Source organism: Rana temporaria, chromosome 9 (assembly GCF_905171775.1).
Source record: "Rana temporaria chromosome 9, aRanTem1.1, whole genome shotgun sequence".
Lineage (NCBI taxonomy): Eukaryota > Metazoa > Chordata > Amphibia > Anura > Ranidae > Rana > Rana temporaria.
This window is the reverse complement of record NC_053497.1, coordinates 11,744,987-11,751,107: the sequence shown is the minus strand read 5'-3', so window position 1 is coordinate 11,751,107 and position 6,121 is coordinate 11,744,987.

Sequence of the window (6,121 nt, the reverse complement as noted above, 5' to 3'; positions counted from 1 at the left end):
GTTTACACGCAAGTGCTTTGTGAATCAAGCACTTACGACGAAAACTTGCGGCGGAGTAACATAAAGGGGATACGTTACGCCGCCGTAATTGTTCGTGAATCTGACCCATAGCGTCTACAAAATAGGGGATAGATTTATGGCATTTTTATTATAAATTTTTTTTTTTTTTTTACTAGTAATGGCGGCGATCAGCGATTTTTATCATGACTGCGACATTATACCAGACACATCGGATATTTTTGACACTATTTTGGAACCATTGTCATTTATACAGCGAACAGTGCTATAAAAATGCACTGGTTACTTTGAAAATGACACTGGCAATGAAGGGGTTAACCACTAGGGGGGCGCTAAGCGGTTAAGTGTACCCTAGGGAGCAGTGGCGTAACCAGAGTTATGGGCGCCCGGGGCGAAAAAAAATTTTCTCCCCCCCCCCTTATATAAACATCCACGTTTATATGTGCATAAACGTGGGGGACTTAAATATTTTGGAGCTTTTTTTAAAACACTGACACTGACCTGACCCCTACACTGACACCTACACTGACACTGACCCCTACACTGACACTGACCCCTACACTGACACTGACCCCTACACTGACACCTACACTGACCCTGACCCCTACACTGACACCTACACTGACACCTGCACTGACCCCTGCACTGACCCCTACACTGACACTGACCCTGACCCCTACACTGACACCTACACTGACACCTGCACTGACCCCTGCACTGACCCCTACACTGACACTGACCCTGACCCCTACACTGACACCTACACTGACACTGACCCTGACCCCTACACTGACACCTACACTGACACCTGCACTGACCCCTGCACTGACCCCTACACTGACACTGACCCTGACCCCTACACTGACACCTACACTGACACCTGCACTGACCCCTGCACTGACCCCTACACTGACACTGACCCTGACCCCTACACTGACACCTACACTGACACCTACACTGACACCTGCACTGACACCTGCACTGACACCTACACTGACCCCTACACTGACACCTGCACTGACACTGACCCCTACACTGACACTGACCCCTACACTGACCCCTACACTGACCCCTACACTGACACTGACCCCTACACTGACCCCTGCACTGACCTCTGCACTGACACTGACCCCTACACTGACACTGATTCCTACACTGACACTGACCCCTGCACTGACACTGACCCCTGCACTGACCCAACACCTACACTGACACCTGCACTAACACTTACACTGACCCAACACCTACACTGACACCTGCACTGACCCCTGCACTGACACTGACCCCTGCACTGACACCGACCCCTGCACTGACACCGACACCTGCACTGACACCGACACCTGCACTGACACCGACACCTGCACTGACACTGACCCCTGCACTGACACTGACCCCTGCACTGACACTGATCCTGCACTGACCCCTGCACAGACCCCTGCACTGACACTGACCCCTGCACTGACACAGATCCCTGCACAGACCCCTGCACTGACACTGACCCCTGCACTGACACTGACCCCTGCACTGACCCCTGCACTGACACTGACCCCTGCACTGACACTGACCCCTGCACTGACCCCTGCACAGACCCCTGCACTGACACTGACCCCTGGCACTGACCCCTGGCACTGACACTGACCCCTGCACTGACCCACCTAACTCCTACAGTAGAAGTCCATCCTCTGAGTCCTCCTTACCTGTGTCTGCTCTTCTCCAGAGACTCCTCCAGGACGGACAGGACCCCAGCACTGGATGTGCAGAACTGCTTCGGACGGAGTTCCGACTCTCTTCCCCGCCGGCCGCCAGCACCATCCACCCGCAGCCCGCTCCATGCTGCAACTCCCCTCCACACAGTGGCAGCGCCGTACCGCAGAGCACCAGAGCGGAGGGGAAGACGGCGCCGGCGGCTTACACTTTCCGTGCCTGACGTCTCCCGCCTGCCGCCGCCATTTTCAGACTTTCCCGGCGCTCTGCGATTGGACGTATGGCGGTCATGTGCGGAGGCGGGACTTCACATGACCCCCATATGCCCAATCACAGGGCGCTGGACATTACACATGGTGGCCGCTGGCCGCTCGGGACATCCGTGTCGCGGTGACACGGGAAATTAAAATTAGGAGGAGGCACGGAAAGTCGCCCCCCTAAATGGTTCGCCCGGGGCAACAGCACCCCCTGCCCCCCCTTCCTACGCCAGTGCTAGGGAGTGCTTCTAACTGTGGGCTGTATGTGACATGACAGTGATCACCTCTCCCGATTATAGGGAGCTGTGATCAGTGTCCTGTCACTAGGAAGAATGAGGAAATGCCTTGTTTACATCAGCATCTCCCCCGTTCCTCCTCACCGTGACACGATCGCAGGTATGCCAGTGGACATCGAGTCCGCGGGACCCGCGGTCGGAGTCACGGAGCTCGCAGCGGCGCATCCACAATGCCGCTTCTTAAAGGGGACATCTATATACGTCCTTCTGCCTGTCCGTGCCATTCTGTCGACGTATATCGGCGTGCGGCGGTCGGCAAGCAGTTAATGACAATTTTTTGTGATACAGCCCTTTTACCAAAAATAGGTAGAAGAATACGTATCGGCCTAAACTATGGGAAAAAAATAGTTTTTTTATATATTTTTGGGGGATATTTATTATAGCAAAAAGTAAAAAATATTGCATTTTTTTCAAAATTGTCGCTCTGTTTTTGTTTATAGCGCAAAAACTAAAAACCGCAGAGGTGATCAAATACCACCAAAAGAAAGCTCTATTTGTGGGGGAAAAGGACGCCAATTTTGTTTGGGAGCCACGTCGCACGACCGCGCAATTGTCAGTTAAAGCGACACAGTGCCGAATCGCAAAAAGGGGCCTGGTCCTTTACCTGCATATTGGTCCGGGTCTTAAAAATAATTTAGATGATAGCAAACTGATGGAATGTAGATGTTCTATATAACCACTAGATGGCACCAATCTAAAGAATGAAACTTTATGTAGCACATTGACTAGGAAGCATAAAGTGACACAAAGTAATTACAGTAATATTTTTATTTTGAGAGAGGGAGAGAAAGAAAGAAAGAAAGACAGAAAGAAAGAAAGACAGAAAGAAAGACAGAAAGAAAAAAAGAGAGAGAGAGAAAAAAAAAAAGAGAGAAAGAGAGAAAGAGAGAGAGAAAGAAAGAAAGAAAGAAAGAAAGAAAGAAAGAAAGAAAGAGAGAGAGAAATAGAGAGAGAGATAGAGATAGAAAGAGAGAGAAAGAAAGAGAGAGAGAGAGAGGGAGAGAGTTTGTGGTGTGAACATCACATCACAGTTCCCCTTCACATCATGACCCCCCCCCCCCCATTTACATCACAGTCCTCCCTTCACATTATAACCCACCCCCTTTACATAACAGTCCCCCCTTCACACCACAAACACGCCCATTACATCACAGTCCCCTCTTCACACCACGAACACGCCCATTACATCACAGTCCTCTCTGTAAATGAAACCCTTCACTATGGTGTCTGAGGGCCACAGGTTGATAGTTCCCACAGAAGGGGACCTGTAAGCATAGATGACAACTGTCCCGGATTTGTCAGGACAATCCTTCATCTTGTTCATCTTGGACCTTAGTCCTGATGATGCTATATTCTGGGCCACGGCCCCTGAAAGCAGTGCCACCCCAATTTGAGTCACTGCCCAGGCACAGTAACTCAATGAAACCCTTCACTATGGTGTCTGAGGGCCACAAGTTGGCAGTTCCCATAGAAGGGGACCCGTAAGCATAGATGACAACTGTCTTGGATTTGTCAAGACGATCCTTCATCTTGGACCTCAGTCCTGATAAAGCTGTGTTCTGAGCCACACGGCCCCTGATCACAGTGCCCCCACCATTTCAGTCACTGCCCATGAACAGTAACTCAATAAAGCCCTTCACTATGGTGACTGAGGGCCACAAGTTGGTAGTTCCCACAGAAGGGGACCTGTAAGCTTTGAACACAACTGTCCTGGATTTGCTGGAAAAGACCCACATCTTGGACCTCAGTCCCGATGATGCTGTGTCCTGGGCCACGTCCCTGGGTTACAGTGCCACCCCAATTAAGTCACTGCCCGTGCACAGTAATCAATAAAGCCCTTCACTATGGTGACTGAGGGCCACAAGTTGGTAGTTTCTGGAAAAGACCCACATCTTGGACCTCAGTACTGACAATGCTGTGTCCTGGGCAACGTGCCTGGGGTACAGTGCCACCCCAATTTGAGTCACTGCCCATGCACAGTAATCAATGAAGCCCTTCACTATGGTGTCTGAGAGGGCCACAGGTTGATAGTTCCCACAGACGGGAACCTGTAAGCACAGATGACAACTGTCCCGCATTTGCCAGAAAAGACCCACATCTTGGACCTCAGTTCCAATAATTCTGTGTCCTGAGCCACGACCCCAGGTCACAGCGTCATCCCTATTTGAGTTGCTGCCTATGCACAGTAAGCATAGACGACAACTGTCCCGGATTTGCTGGAACAATCCCGCATCTTGGACCCAGTATCCCTATGATACTGTGTCTTGGGTCATGCCCCCCGGATCACAGTGTTACCCTTATTTTAAGTCACTGCCCATGTGCGGTACCTCAATGAAGCATTTATTATGGTGTTTAGGGGCCAAAAGTTGGTGGTCCCCACATAAACATAGATGACACCTGTCCCAAATTTGCCGGAAAAGTCCTGCATCTTGGCCCCCAGCCCCGATGATGCTATGTCCTGGTCCATGTCCTCAGATCAGTATCACCCTTTTTTTTTAGGCCTGCGCTATAGTGTTTGGAGGCCACAAGTTGGCAGTCTCCACATAATCAGAGGTGACACCTGTCCCAAATTTGCCGGAAAAGTCCTGCATCTTGGCCCCCAGTCCCGATGATGATGCTATGTCCTGGTCCATGTCCTCAGATCAGTATCACCCTTTTTTTGAGGCCTTCACTATGGTGTTTGTTTGGGGGCCACAAGTTGGCAGTCTCCACATAATCAGAGGTGACACCTGTCCCAAATTTGCCGGAAAAGTCCTGCATCTTGGCCCCCAGTCCCGATAATGCTATGTCCTGGTCCATGTCCTCAGATCAGTATCACCCTTTTTTTGAGGCCTTCACTATGGTGTTTGTTTGGGGGCCACAAGTTGGCAGTCTCCACATAATCAGAGGTGACACCTGTCCCAAATTTGCCGGAAAAGTCCTGCATCTTGGCCCCCAGTCCCGATAATGCTATGTCCTGGTCCATGTCCTCAGATCAGTATCACCCTTTTTTTTTTAGACCTTCGCTATGGTGTTTGGGGGCCACAAGTTGGCAGTCTCCACATAATCAGAGGAGGGGTTTGGGCAAGCCACTCCAGTAAATGACGGCCTGGTTACTGGATGGGCAGACTGTGGGCGGGATTAAATCTGATCTGAAATGTTGGTAAATACCTGTAAGTGAAACCTCAGCAGAGAAAAATCAAGTCATTCGTTATGGTGTTTAGGGGGACACAAGTTGGTGGCCCCCAAATAATTCGACATTGAGTTAGTCTGGACCACTCCAGTAGGTGGACGCCTGGTTAGTGGGTGGAATGCAGGCAGGGTAAGATCTGACATCAGTGACATGGTGGTATACTGTATACGCCCGTAAGAGTAAGTGAAATTTCCTCAAAATAAGATCAAGCCTCCTTCCCTGGTAGGCAGGGCTGTGCTGTGTGACGAAGCTGTGTACATCTCAGCACTGGATGGACTCCCTTAATAAGAGGCATTTGTTTTGTATTTATTAATTCTGGGCCAGATTCACGTAGCCTGGGCGCAGCGTAACGTAACCGATTTAGGTTACACCGCCGCAAATTTTCTGGCTAAGTGCCCGATCCACAAAGCACTTACCTGGAAATTTGCGGCGTTGTATCCTAAATCCGTCCGGCGCAAGGCGGGCCAATTCAAATGGGGCGGGTACCATTTAAATTAGGCGCGCTCCCGCGCCGGACGTACTGCGCATGCTTCCGACGCAAATTTCCCGACGTGCTTTGCGCGAAATTACGACGCGCCGACGTTTTGTGAAAAAAGACTTGCGCCGGGAAAAAAAATGTTGGGAAAAAAATTCAAAAGCGACGCGGGAAAGACGGGTACACTTTTACATGGTGT